This window comes from Helicoverpa zea, chromosome 12 (genome assembly GCF_022581195.2).
Source record: "Helicoverpa zea isolate HzStark_Cry1AcR chromosome 12, ilHelZeax1.1, whole genome shotgun sequence".
Lineage (NCBI taxonomy): Eukaryota > Metazoa > Arthropoda > Insecta > Lepidoptera > Noctuidae > Helicoverpa > Helicoverpa zea.
This window is the reverse complement of record NC_061463.1, coordinates 5,791,657-5,806,687: the sequence shown is the minus strand read 5'-3', so window position 1 is coordinate 5,806,687 and position 15,031 is coordinate 5,791,657.

The following is a 15,031-nucleotide window of genomic DNA, read 5'->3' as shown; positions in this document are numbered from 1 at the left end:
TATTTATTTTATAGCCAAAGTACTCGTAAAATAGACGTGCGGTATCGAAGTTTACATATTGTCCCCCGAACGACCTGATATGAAATTTATGTCTAGCCCTAAACAATATTAGGGCACCTGATCTTGATGGAAGGTCATAATAGCACCCCGATATTGAAAAGGTGATATAAAAGTGATGTAGTGTATATTGATTCTATATAAAGGTTCAACTAGTGCTTTGTGAGCGTCTTATCTGACCTTGCATTGGGAGTCAAAACTTAAAACTAAGATGGAGTAAAATCCCATTCAAAAATATATACTTTTTGGTTTTTATTTATTAAATGTTTATATACTTACCCATGTATTTTACTGGCAAAAATTTTACACTAACTTTCCAACATTTTACTGCCCCGCCCGATTACAAAGCAGTGCAAAATTCACAGCCGTTTGCAAACTTTTCAAACGCCATTACTTTTTTATCAATTGCCTTCCTAATTACAGTTTCTTGGCTTAAGAAGACCATTACTGAGGTTTATGGTTCTGTGCAGACCCAAATTCTAATCTTGACATACCAATCAATGGGAATGGAACAAAATAGAGATTTCTTTTAGGATAATGAAGGGACTTAAAAGGGTCCTGAGTCCATGTAGCGTAAGGTCTATTCAGATTATATCATCTTTGTGGCTTGTAGGAACCTAGTTTCTTATCCTAATTCTATTGACACCATTTTCGCTCAATTATTTTTATTGGGCATACGTCAGGTATGTTATGATATTGAAGCCTATTTACGTATCGTTTTATGACCAAATGGTGATTTATGGATTCTCAGTTTCAAAAATACTCAAGGCACTTTTTTGCTGATGAAATAAACTGGGTCTTTTGGGCAGACTAATGTATACTTGTATCATGTTTCCTCCTCGAACCAAGAGGGATTTTGTGTTGGTATTTTCACAGGGTAAGGTAAAACATATTAAATTATTCATCAGACGCTACTTTTCTGTAAATAGTTAAGTGATTAGATTCGTACGTGACACGAGCCTTGCCTTACGTGTTAATAGGCGAAAAGCTTCAGTCTAAAGGTGTCAATCGAATTTTATTGAAGAAGAAAAGCGAATACAGGTAGTTAAGATAGTCTTAAGAGCATACTGCCAATTTTTTGTCGGCCAATAGTCTGTTTCGGCTTATAAATCAGTATGAAGATGAATGGTAGTACGCACATTACAATGATCAGGTATTTAGGTGGTATCGGCCCGACTGAAAATTTTGATTGAACATATTTTTCTCTCACTTTATTCTTTTGTTCTCTTGTTTTATCATGTTTTTTATGTTTATTTGCTTCCGCTGTGTCATATATGCGTCATAAACGCGAATGAACTCTTTGATTTGATTTTGATTAGAATCAAGATTTTGCCACCCATTTGGTCAACCGTCGGCCGACTGTTTAGTCGTCAGTATGGGTACTCTAAAAGTGTCGATCGAATTTTATTGCACAAGGAAAGCGAATACAGGTAGTTAAGATAGTCTTAAGTGTGCTCAAATGGTTATGTGAGACCCCAGCGGTTTTGTGGGGACTTTTTGAAGAGGGTAAACCTGAACACATCAATGGGATGATAAAAACATTAGCATTATCAGCTTTTTACGGTAGCCACATGAAAGGAAGAATTTTTATTTGGGTAAGTGTAAAATAGAAATAGCTTCCTTAAATCTATATATGTATATTAAATCATATATACTGAACTTCGATGAAGATGACAAAGTTATGGATAAATACCTACTGAAATGATACTCAATTTTAAAAACAACAGCTTAAACATTATGCTATATTTCTTTGAAACATTTCAGCAAATTGGTGCGGCAATAAGACTTTTACGTAAGCCTTAAAGATAAGTGACGCTTAAGTATTTCGAGGTAAGGTAAGTTTAGACCACTATACGACCGATTAGTACTCTCGCTACATCTATATCTACGCTGTATCCTAGAAGTACAAGCTGTTGATTTGCATCCGTGCCATATTCAAGGACGTAATTATGCTAATGATTGTCGACCCAAATCAACAAAAAAATTGGTACGTAATTTTTTTTTTTTGGAATTCCGTCAATGTCATCTAGCCGTATTTAAACTTGGCGCGTGTGTTACTGGCCTTAAAACCGTGCTGCGCCCTCACACAAACGCAAACACAAAGCATACGCAACGTTTATTCATAAATTTCATTCATAAAATTGGATTATTTCTGAAATACTTCGACATTACAATGACAAAAAAAGCAGTGCATATTAGTTACTTCCCGTCTACTGTAGTTCCAATCGATTATTTACGTATTGTATGTCCTCCTCCTGAAGTATGGCACAAATGCAAATCAACAACTTGTATTTATACCTAAACTAGCTACTAGATGTTTTCACACAAAGTACTTTTAAATTTATTTTAATCAAAACATTATTCAGGAATAAATAGTTGAGAGAGTCCATTATATTATTTTCTCATCGGTAGTCAAAGGCAGTTTTTATGCCATTTAACTGGCTTCCAAGCACAACGGTACAGCAGTTTTTAATGGTTCAAAGGAGTTAATTTTCCTTTTGCAACAACTTCGGCCTTTAATAAAATATACCAGCTTTATGCGGAAAATGCTTAAAGTATTTAGCTTATTTTACTTACTTATATTTAGCGTCAGTAGAGTTAGGCACTAAAAATAACATAAAGGCGTTAAGGAAAGTGTTCGGATTCATATTTAATTGAGATACATAATTATAAGTATGGAAAGCATGCAAAATTTTTCCTTTTTATAGCCGGCTACCCCAGCTTTAACGCTCGTGAACCAATTTACCTATTGGTGAAAACTGCATGATTATTCAAGCAGCCGTTTCGAGTGTATCGTGAATAAACAGACAATGATATTGTATACATAGTTGAACTATCTAAATTCACTTTGATGTTTATATCTCAAAGCTTTGTAGGTACCGTACCTACGATGCTACGATCCAATTGTTCAATTGTCGACGTCCGTCTTCTATTTCAATACAGTCAAATCTGACTACTGTAGAGTACAGTGAGCCACTTGACTTTGGTAACTCTCCTCTGAAGGTCGAATGGAACAATCTGTTCACGTGGGATTGGTGTGTATACCTTAAGTCGAAGTTACCACTGTACTCGAATGGGTACAGCTGTTCTGCCTAGTCTTATTCTAAGTATGTATATAGCTATAAATACTAGTTTTTTACATGAAGTGACTGCCTATCTGACCTCCTCAATCCAGTTACTAGGGCAACCTTCTCCCCCCCTATTGAGACTTGTTTAAGTAAAAACCTTATAAAACAATGCTAAACATTTCTGATATTGCAGTCAAACTCAAAAGTAACATCTTAATCCAAGCCTAATAATACACAATTCTGATTCTAACTATAACTGGGTCATTTTCCAACACGGAAACCCAATTACTTGGAGTCTGACCTAAAGATTTAACCTCAGCTGTACCGAAGCGAAGCCGGGTAACTATTACCAGATCAATGAAGCGGCTGGTCTTTAATGGGATCTAAAATTTTAGGAGCATTGAGCTTCCGAGGCTGGGGGAAAAAATCTTGAAGCCACTGATTAGAAGTGTTGTGGAGATGCTGTCTAGATAATGAGAGTGCAACCTAGAGAGTGCTTGTGGGTTTAAGATATTAAACAAAAGGTGGTTGTGGTTTTAACAGAGTAAACAATTAGAAAATCGCTTCCCGCAACTGGGAAAAAGTAGTTTAGGTTGTAGACTGTGTGTGTGTGTGTGTCATTCAAATCGGTTTAGCCCGACAGACAAATAGACGGAATCACAATGGCATTTATAATATTAGTTAGGATTAACAAAAAGTAGTCCATTTACCATTTAAGAGACATCTTTGTATTTAAATAACTGCACTTTAGTCATTGTAAACGTAGGTACCTACCTACATACAAAATCGGATAGGCAATCTTAAAACATCTATTGTACACTAAAGTATTTAGGTGCAATCTCAACACGTAAACGAGATTGCTAGCCTGCAGAGATGAAATCAAAATTTACTAAAATAAATAAAATACGGAACTCTGCAGCACGGTGCAAGTTTACAGCGAAACTCAAATAAGTCCGTCTGTAAATTCGTTTTATTGTGTTATCCTGAAACTAAAGAAATTGAGTTATAAAACGGCACAAAGATTTATTATGACGCCTTATGGTACTTCTCTTCTATACCTAGTTATAAAAACTGACCTAAATCCAGGCTTAATCCTTTATGTTCCTTATTCTGAATAACTGATTTAGATTTAATGGCCCTGAAATATCTTTAAGCCTTGAGATAGCTGTAAAATAAATTATGGACAGAGGAAAAGTGTTCTTTATTTTGCTTATCTGCAATAACAGATTATGTGCTATTATTTGTGTTGAGAAAAATAAGATTGAGCTTTAAAAAGTAAGACGTTTTCATTCTGGTTCATTTGAGTTATAAAACAACAGCTAAAAGTAAAGATGTGTGCATGATGCAATAAAAAAACAAGATAGAAACTAATTTGTTTTTTCAATGCAAATAATTCAACGACAAAAGCAACATTCGTGGACAGTTTCTTGTGAGCAATTTTACAACTGACTATAAAAAAGGACCAACTGCAAAAAAAGGGTGCATCCAACATTTAGAAAACATAAAATCGCCACCCTTTAAACTGCCTCAAATTACAGCGACAACGTCTAGGATTTCGGACATAAGGAAGCGAATAAGTCTTGGAAAACGTCCCATGTCGTCCATAAGACGTTTCCTTGCGTATTTCACATAGCAGGACCCCATCCGTCTCACAATATGTTCCCGTAATGTTACGAGTTTCGTAATTTGATTCTGCTGAAATATTAACACAGAAAATTCGCTACAGAAGATAAATGGTGTTGGATGAGGGGAGGTCTAAACACATTTGTATCATTGTCACCGTTTCTCCTCAATAATCACGTAGCTATATTAAGCCTGCCTACCTGTTGAAGCACATTTTGCAACTACTGGCTGATTTATTCCGCGCCGCATTGTTTAAGATTAAATTTTCAATTAAGTTGAGCGCTCATAACATTTTAGCATTGTGTGTCGAGTGTAATGAGAACGGTTTGCTTGAGGTTTTAATTCAGTTTTCGGCTTAATGAAGTAGAACTTTGAATAATAAAGAACAAGTAGGTATTACTTAGAGACTCCAACGATTTTTTCTTCAATGATTCAGGCATATAAAAGTGTGAATGTTAAAATCGTTGTCGCGTAGTCATGTGTGTATTTTTCAGTCAAAATTATTGTCTCACTTCTATCTAAAGTATGTGCACTTCTACGTATATTAAGTATATAATATCATGGTCTTGGTTCTCTGCTGCCCACACTTCCAATATCCTATGGAAAAATAAATTATGTTGAAATTGCTTGTAAACAGTTTTCCGATGAAGGCTATTTATTTTTTATCTTTTACATAGAATAGGTTATGTTGGAAAACAATTGCTTACTTAGATAAAACACAGATTTATTTGTAATGTATGAAACAGAAATATAATATTTTATAGATTACCTATATTATGATTTTATAGACTTATTTCCTTGAGAAATGTCGATGAATTGAAGAGTAAATAACAAGCATAGCTTATCACAGAAAAGGAAATTATTTCACAATATTAGAACAATCTGTCTTGATTTAATGAGGAGAATCCTTGAAGGTAAAACAGACTCTTAATTATGATTCCACATTATATGCTTACAGACGATGATCTTCAAACATTAATTAATTTTCCTTTTGTGTGTGCTTAAGTACTGACGAAGTACCTTGTAATAATGAAAACTTGGAATGTTTCATACACATGTCGACAATGCGGTCGTATATAAAATTACTTTGTAAGATGATAATACCCATGTAAGTACCAATAAAAAGAAACACATACTCATATATTGTGATACATGCATAGCGTTTTCCGAAGTAGGGCGAGGTCGGCTTCCAGTCTTAATAAATGAGGTTGCATATCGATACAGTACTTATAAAGATATTTCTGAAGCAGCTTGGGCCTTTTTTTTTTAACGACGTCAAAAATCATCATCAATACACTGTTTGCATTTCCACACGTGGCGTGTTTTTTTTCAGTGATACTGTTAAACGTTTTCTCCAGTCTTACAAAAACATTTTCGTTTGCAATCAAAATTGAACTTTGATCCTGTAGTCATAAGGTTGGGTTTTGAGTGTCGGTGGAGCAAGATAAGGTTTTTTAAACTAAAGGAGGTATCAAAGGGGGTACGTTTAACAATAGGAGAGGCGTGTATTGAATGTCACATTTTGTATAGGTGACACAAGTTGCAAGAAAGTGGCTGAAAAGCTGTTGTATTATAAGGCTGCAGTCGTTCAAAGGGTGTGATCGAGTTTGTATACTCTAGGGTGATTTTGTGAAATAGAAACACAAATTGATTTTGCGTATCTTGTTTTTGATGTAGTGTGAAACGTTTGTTGGGGATTCGAATAAAGGTGTTCTGGGGACAGAATCCTGGTATTTGATATATGAAAGTAAAGCAGTATTTATAGAGCGCAATTATCTTGAATCTATTGTGGTACTTGATAAACAAATATTGGTACATATTAATCCTAAATGTACACAATATTTTACACCAAACGATAGCAACTAATTAGCTAGCTAGAGTATATATTAAGTAATAAAGGTAGGCAGTTTGTTTGGAAATATCGAAAACCAATATCGAGGAAGACTGCCAACACCAACTTTTCAAGTTGTGCTATTATTAATTGTTATTCAGAATATAACAACGCCATCTGAAACAATATTTCAATTTCTCGGATTTATTCAACCATAATAATTTTCATTTCTCTAAAATTAAAACTTAAACAATTATGTGCTAACTTGCGTAGGTAGGGACAGTCGGCAACAAAAGGATCTAAACGAAAATAAATGGTATCAACATTTGGGAAATAATAATGTTTCAAGACATTTAACATCCATCCTTATTAAACTTTTAAAAACCGCTTTTATATATCTTTTTCTATGTTTTTATCGTTGCTGAAATACGTCCACTGTTGGACAAAGGCCTCACCCCAAGGTTCGCCAATTTGCTCAATCTTCAGTAACCCGCATCTTAGCTAGATCGTCCGTCCATCTAGTGGGTGGCCTGCCCACGCTACGCCTTTCGTGTATCTTCCGTTTTATTGTGTATACAAATGTGTAACTATATGGTTTCTGTTTATCGAGCCTTTACTAACAAAGGTTTTATCGGTCTAGTTTTGTTTCTTAATATTCTTTTCTTAGCGCCTCTAACATTAGTTGGCTGAAGTTGGCGTAATTCGGTATTTTAATAACCCACGAGAAGACTCAGCTTATTTTACCAACTACACAGCCCCTTAAATTAAATCAACAATTAACATTTAAGCAAATTAAAGTAAAACTACCTAACCAAGGGTTTCTATTATGTGAAGAGTGACCGTGTTGATTTTACATAATAAACTACTAACCAGTCTGTTTTAAACGAATTTAAGGGTGGTTTAAAATCTACGCATGTTTCGTTCACAGGCAAAAATTAGGGCTTGTTTAGTTCCTTGTTCACGCCGAGTAACTTTGTTTTAAATTAAACAAAGACATGTGTTACTAGCTGTACTTTAGGCTTCGTCTACCTAGACTTCCTATCTGTCATCCTCACTCGTGTACAGTCTGAAATGAATCACGTATGTAATTAACTTTTATTATCGGTTATATTACAATCTTCATCTGCCTAGCCTGTTACCAAATATGTTGGGGTCGATTTCCAGTCTAACCCCTTGCAGCTGAATACCAGTGTTTTATACAGAGTGACTTCCTATCTGTCATCCTCAACCCAGTTATCTGGGCAACCCGAAACACCTTGGTCAGACCAGTTGTCAGACTTTCTGGCTTCTAACCACCCATAACGATTGCCAAAGATATTCAAATGACAGGTTCACCCAAACAACTTCTCGCTTTGCCTTCCGAAACACGGAAGAATTCTTCATGACAAAACGCTCACCCATCCATAGACCAACCACGCCAAGTGTTGCTTAAACTTATGATTATTTAATATCATGAAGCTGAATAATATCTGAATATCATGAAATTAAAATTACATCCAATTTTAATAAAGCACCATTTTTTTCTCCGGACCGTATCCGTACATCCTTTGCAATATCAAATCAGGATATTGATACGCACACAAACAAAAGGGTACCATGCGTAAAACTCATTGTATCACAATACACTCACACACGCAAGCAATTGCGTATGTATTTTATCCGCATCGTCTAAACGACTGAAGCGATTTGTACTAATGGGGTGTCATTGTGATCGGGATTGTGTTACGAGCATTATAGTTACGATAACTGCTTGAACCAATCGATATGTTATGGCGATACCGATTTGTGTAAGTAGGTACATTGTATATTGAGTACATCAGTTATGTAGTATGGATGGATGTCTCACTATTTTTTTTGATTTTGCAAGAATATGTTTTGGTAGAAAAATTGCAAAACAAAATCCTGTTGTCTTGCATTCGAGTATTAATGGATCGCCAGCTTTTGGTATAAGAGATAGACTTTTTAAACTATGATTAGGTACCTACATCATGATACATCCCCAAGAAATCTTTTATACAGTGTCAAATTCTTATTGAGCAATACCAGATTCATGAATGGAGAACATGTTATTCAAGAAGTGTTTCTTCAAGCATTTACTTGAAACAACGACTGAACAGCGTTTAGCACTCATGCTGCTCCTTAATACTGTCGGCAGACGCAGTTTACTTCTCAAACAACGTTCCCGATTCTCAAGTACTGCAGGGTATGTAAACTTTGATTTAGGCTTGCTTAAAAATAGAACGGATGTGTGATAGACATAGGGAAATTCTTCTTCATTGCTTCACTAAATGTGAATCGGAAAAAATAAACTAGATAAAAATTTTTTTTAGCTCGTTTGACCAATAAAAATAATGTATTACTTAGCCGCAGTTCTGACATCTCATTAAACTTCATCAATAATTTTTCAAGCTATAGAAATCAGAACAATTTTGCCTTCTATGAAAATACTAATATATACCACATCTATTTGAACGTAGAGCCGTAGCTTTAACTTAAGTTATTCCTGTCCCACCTCCAAATATATCTAACAAGACCCTTCACTAACGAAAACAGTACACAACACAACAGCACAAACAATAACAACAAACCTACATTTAATTCAATTCGCACCTCGCCACTTTCACATAATCCTACGCCTGTTTAATATTCGGCCCATTCCGAGTGTAAATGGTAATGAGTTACCCAGTTTTAGCTAAATGGAGATTCAGTTTATACGATAGTAACTCCCGTAATCCACCGACTAGCTATTGAAAACGCGTTTAGTCGTCCACGAGACGTTTACGAGACGATCGATTTATGGATGTCGAGTAAATTAAAGGAGACTGTAGTCAGGTAAAGTGGGAAGATGGTGGAAAACTGTGTATCTAAGGCGTTATGGGGATTTAGGTGGCTGTGTCGTATCGGGTAATTAGTTTATCTTGTTAGGGATACTTTAGTGCTTCTGATGGGTTAGTTGTATAGATTGCTTTTCTGTATAGGAACATTCTTTACCAACAATTGTATAATTTGGATTCCAGAGCAACATTTAGACTTTTGCACTTTGATGTCAATAAAAAATTATCAGAAAATACATTTCAGGCCAACGTTAAACACAGAACATACAGGTATCCAATTAAGAACCTGATGCTCAGCAGTAAAGGCAGAAATCGCGTACATTTACTTTAAAAGTAATTAAACACAATACATCAAATGCAACTGCACCTGCCGTGCACTGCACAATTTAACCGTGTAACTTCCCCATCACGACGCATCGCGCTAAAGCTTAAATCGCTTCACTTTCCGCTGTAAAGCGTAAAATAAATTAGTTGTGTACAAAATTTTTCCGCTAAAGGATTTTAATGAATTTTTAAAACGGTCCCGGGGCCCGTATCGCGCCGACAACTTTAATTAAAAATCCTAGAGGCGTAAAAACGGCGACGATTTCAAAATAACTGGTAGGAAAAGCGCGGAATGATTTCGTTTAGTTTTGTTTCGTGCGAGCAGATGTTGTGGCCTGCCGTTCCGATACTGCACGTATTTCAAAAAGTTTAAAACCGATATCTGGCCATCGATATTCTATTTTGTGAGGGTGCTTAATTTTTACGAACCTTTGTTCTATTTTGTTTAAAATGAATATGGATACTATTCAGTATGCTGATGTGTCCACTATCGATGAAACAAAACGCAAAAATGTTTCATATACAACAAAAACACCAAACAACTTCAGGCCCTACACCTCTTACTCTCGCAATCTTTAAGCATGCATAAAGTAGGTTTCAAACTACCAAGTCTTCAACACAATCCTACAAACTTCAAAGGCTCTATATGCTACCACATCTCTCGAAAACATATCTGTCAACACGAGATCGCACTTCGCACGAGATCTGGAAACTTAAATACCCATTTCGATCAAACTCGAATCGAACGTAGCAATTCGAAAACTCGTCGAGACGTAATTTCACGATATTATGCCGCAAACGAACCGGGGGAAACGAAAAATTGCACCTAATGTAAATGTAGACTACTCTTCAAGAATTCTCTTTGCTCTTAATGCACCTGTATTAGCCGAGATCACAGCATCCCTCCCCCTAGAATTATAGTGTTACGTTCATCTTAATTAGATGGGTTTATAGCCAGGATTAAGTGTCCCCTTTTAATCTTCAGATGAAAGCTGATGGAAACCTTTTTGCAAAACCCTGGAGAAACGCAATTACGTATCTATTAAGTATTAACTGGTTATGTGATGTATAATAGAAAGGGTTAAGCGATTTTATGACCTCTATCTCGATCTTAAATCTAACGTAGCTAGTAATATAGGGTAAGGAAGGGTTATTTAAATTGTTCCGTTAATTATTCAGAGTGTTAAAGTAAAGAGGTCTGATTTCAAAGAGATTTTTATCAAGATTAACAATTTTTTGACGAGAACAAAAGTACGTTGAGACAGGAAGTTAGGGAGCGACTTGCAAATGGAAGGGAAATAGTGGAACGGAAATGACTTCATTCGGATTCCAAGAGTCTCGTGTTGTTTGTAGAATCGGCACCGATAGGTGTGCTTTAGAAGGGGCGCTTAGTTTAAAGGAAAAGTTTGTTTAAAAGACGTGTAACTTTCTAGTAGATAGCATGTGTTTTTTCACTGACGTAGTTACCAGAAGAGAACGTAATGTAATGAGAGTGACATTATACAAAAATATATCACCGTGAATTTCAAGCTACATGTTTTTTATAACTTTCCTGCTAATAGGTATATTTTTTAGTTTGTTTTGATGTGTTTTTAGCAAGCTATTTAATTTAATGTCTAGTCAAAGGTAAGATACATGTTGTGTATCTTATATTTGCGTTGTGTATCTTACATAAAACAAGGGCTCTCAAGTTTACTAATAATAAATGTCTTCTTTATTTATACTGGTATCCCTTCTCGCAGACAATTAAGCAATAAATTGTGGCTGAAGGTATCGTTTAGGCAGTTTACTCCAAGACTGAAAGCCTTATCTTTACTGAAAGCTAGATATAGAGTTAGGGGAAGTTAGGAATTAATACCTACCTAAACAACATTTGATACAATACATGATTGTATCAAATAAACTGGTCAAAAATAAATTACTTTATATTCGCATCCTGGTATAATATAGATTATATCTAGCAGTTTAGAACTCAAATAAAGTAAGTGACAAACAAAACCTCGTTATGATAATATTATATTTCATAATAGTTTAGATTCTAGCCAAATCGGTGCAGCGAAACTGCTACTTAAGAGAATAAACAATTTTCATTAATTAACTTAGCTAAGTTATGAATATTAAATCAGCCTGTTTGCTTTGACCAAGGATTACCACCGTCAGTTCTCCTGCATTTGAAGAAGTAATCCAATTTAACAAGCCTTATAATTTTGGATTCACCTACTTACTAACGTTGGCTTTAACAAGCATATTTGTACTGGTAAGAGTATTCGCACATTAGAGACTAAATAGTTGGCCGTTGGTTGGCAATTTTTTTTAAGAGGATCTTGATTTGGCAATTGTTTTTAAAGAATATCATGGTTCCAATGAAAGTTTTCAGTCGTTCTGATACCAGAAGTCAGCAGTGGCGAAATCGAGATCGCTCTGAGACAGCTCAAAAATGGAAAAGCCCCTGGCGAGGATGGCATTACAACAGAGCTTTTAAAAGCAGGAGGTAAGCCCGTACTGGGGGAGCTCCAGAAGCTTTTTAATGCCGTCCTGTTTGAAGGGAGAACTCCAGAGGCGTGGAGTAGGAGTGTTGTCGTCCTGTTCTTCAAAAAGGGAGACAAAACCCAGCTGAAGAACTATCGACCCATTTCCCTCCTAAGCCACGTATATAAGCTGTTCTCAAGAGTGATCACGAACCGACTTGCGCGAAGACTCGACGAATTCCAACCACCGGAGCAGGCTGGGTTTCGGAGCGGATACGGCACCATAGACCACATCCACACAGTGCGGCAGATTATACAGAAGACCGAAGAGTATAATCAGCCCCTGTGTCTAGCATTTGTGGACTATGAGAAGGCCTTTGACTCGGTTGAAATCTGGTCTGTTCTGGAGTCCCTGCAGCGTTGTCAAGTAGATTGGCGATACATCCAAGTGATGAGATGTCTTTACGAAGCCGCTACAATGTCCGTCCAAGTACAGAATCAGCAAACAAGGCCCATACCGTTGCATCGAGGAGTGAGACAAGGGGATGTTATTTCCCCGAAACTGTTCACTAATGCAATGGAGGATATGTTCAAGACGCTGAACTGGAAAGGACGCGGCATCAACATCAATGGCGAACACATCTCTCACTTGAGATTTGCTGACGATATCGTCATCATGGCGGAAACGCTGCAGGACCTACAACAGATGCTGAACGACCTGGCTGAATCTTCTCTACGCATCGGCCTACGGATGAACTTGGACAAAACCAAGGTCATGTTCAATGAACATGTTCTACCGGAACCGATTGCGATACACGGCGCCGTTCTCGAAGTTGTTCGGAAATATGTATACCTCGGGCAGACATTGCAGTTAGGTAGAAACAACTTTGAGGACGAGGTGAATAGGAGAATTCAGTTGGGTTGGGCTGCATTTGGGAAGCTACGTCGAGTCCTAACATCGTCGATCCCACAGTGCCTAAAGACAAAAGTCTTCAATCAGTGCGTCCTACCTGTCATAACTTACGGAGCCGAAACGTGGACACTGACGGTACGGCTGGTCCACAAGTTCAAAGTCGCTCAGCGGGCTATGGAAAGAGCTATGCTCGGCGTTTCTCTGAGGGATCGCATCAGAAATGAGGTAATCCGTCAGAGAACCAAGGTCATCGACATAGCCTACCGAATCAGCAAGCTGAAGTGGCAGTGGGCTGGCCATATTAGCCGAAGAACCGATAACCGTTGGGGTAAACGAGTTCTAGAGTGGAGACCACGCCTCGGCAAACGTAGTGTAGGACGTCCTCAGGCACGGTGGAGTGATGACTTGCGCAAGACGGCTGGCAGGAGCTGGATGCGAGAAGCCGAAAATAGATCTCAGTGGCGTGCACTTGGAGAGGCCTATGTCCAGCAGTGGACTGCGATAGGCTGATGATGATGATGATGATGATGATACCGGCTACATACCTGATCTTTGTATTGTGCGTAATACCATTTATATTTACACTGCTTTATGAGCTCAAACAAACTATCAGCCAACCAAAATATATGATTTGTTGTGAACTTCTTAGCAACACTTTTTACGGTTTCGAACCCAAAGGGTAAAACGGGACCCTATTGTTTTCGCTCCTCTGTCCGTCCGTCCGTCCGTCCATCTGTCATCAGGCAGTATCTCATGAACCGTGATAGTTAGAGAGTTAAAATTTTCACAGACGATGTATTTCTGTTACCGCTGTTACAAAAAATACTGAAACCTAGAATAAAATGAATATCAAGTCAATCTCCCATACAACAAACATGATTTTTTCATCATTTTTTTGCTCATTTTTACTCTGGTACGAAACCCTTCGTGCGCGAGTCCGACTCGCACTTGGCCGGTTTTTTTATATTTTTAATTATTTAGTAGCTATTTCATGACCTTTCTTCCTTTACTTTTTTTATGCCAATAAAATCATTTGTCTGTCTTTCTAAAAGTTTTCAGTGTGTGGTGCTCATAATATTTAGCTAAAACTGAACAGTTTCAGCAGTTACAGCATTCATTGTTGGGTCATAAACCTGTTTACAGGGAGTTGTTACCATAACGTATGGGGTAGGTAACGGTGCGTGAACCAACATTGTCGGTCCTTTATGGTTATCCAACAAAGCAAATAGTTCCGCAACCTTTGGTGGAACGTAATGTTTAATGAAGGAGCCTTGTTTTGAATTTGCATTAATTTTATATTTATTTGAAATAGGGTGCATTGGGTGCGCATGAGATACTTAAGGAGGATTAAAGATATGAATATTATTGCAATCAGCTTTGAAGGTGAAATCTATGTGAGACAAAGAAAACAAAATTAATAGCTCAATATTAACTTGAGCATCATTGAAGATGTTTTATTGAATGTTAATCAATAGGTACTTACTATAACAACACGGCACAATATAATAATTATGGTCCACATGTCCATAATCTCATAAAAATTGACATGTTTACCATGACAAGGTTAAAATATTCAAAACCTAATTATTCAGTTGACACAGAAACATATTAATGCAATCGCAACATTATTTGATCCCTTTATTATTTTAACACCCCGCCAGCAACACAAGGGTAATTAAGAAAATTTGCCCGTTTCACCCCAAATTCCGCGGAAAACTCGAATGTATACAACTTCCTTGATTAATCATACTTATTGCCACAAAGGGCACCGAGCTTAGAGTGTTAACCAACTGAAGATGCCAACAGCACAAATCTCCCGCGAAGTTAGGCAATAAAAAATGAAAGACCACTCCAGTGATGTCCAATTTTCAATCACACCATTACGCACTTACACGAAAAAATAGACAAACACA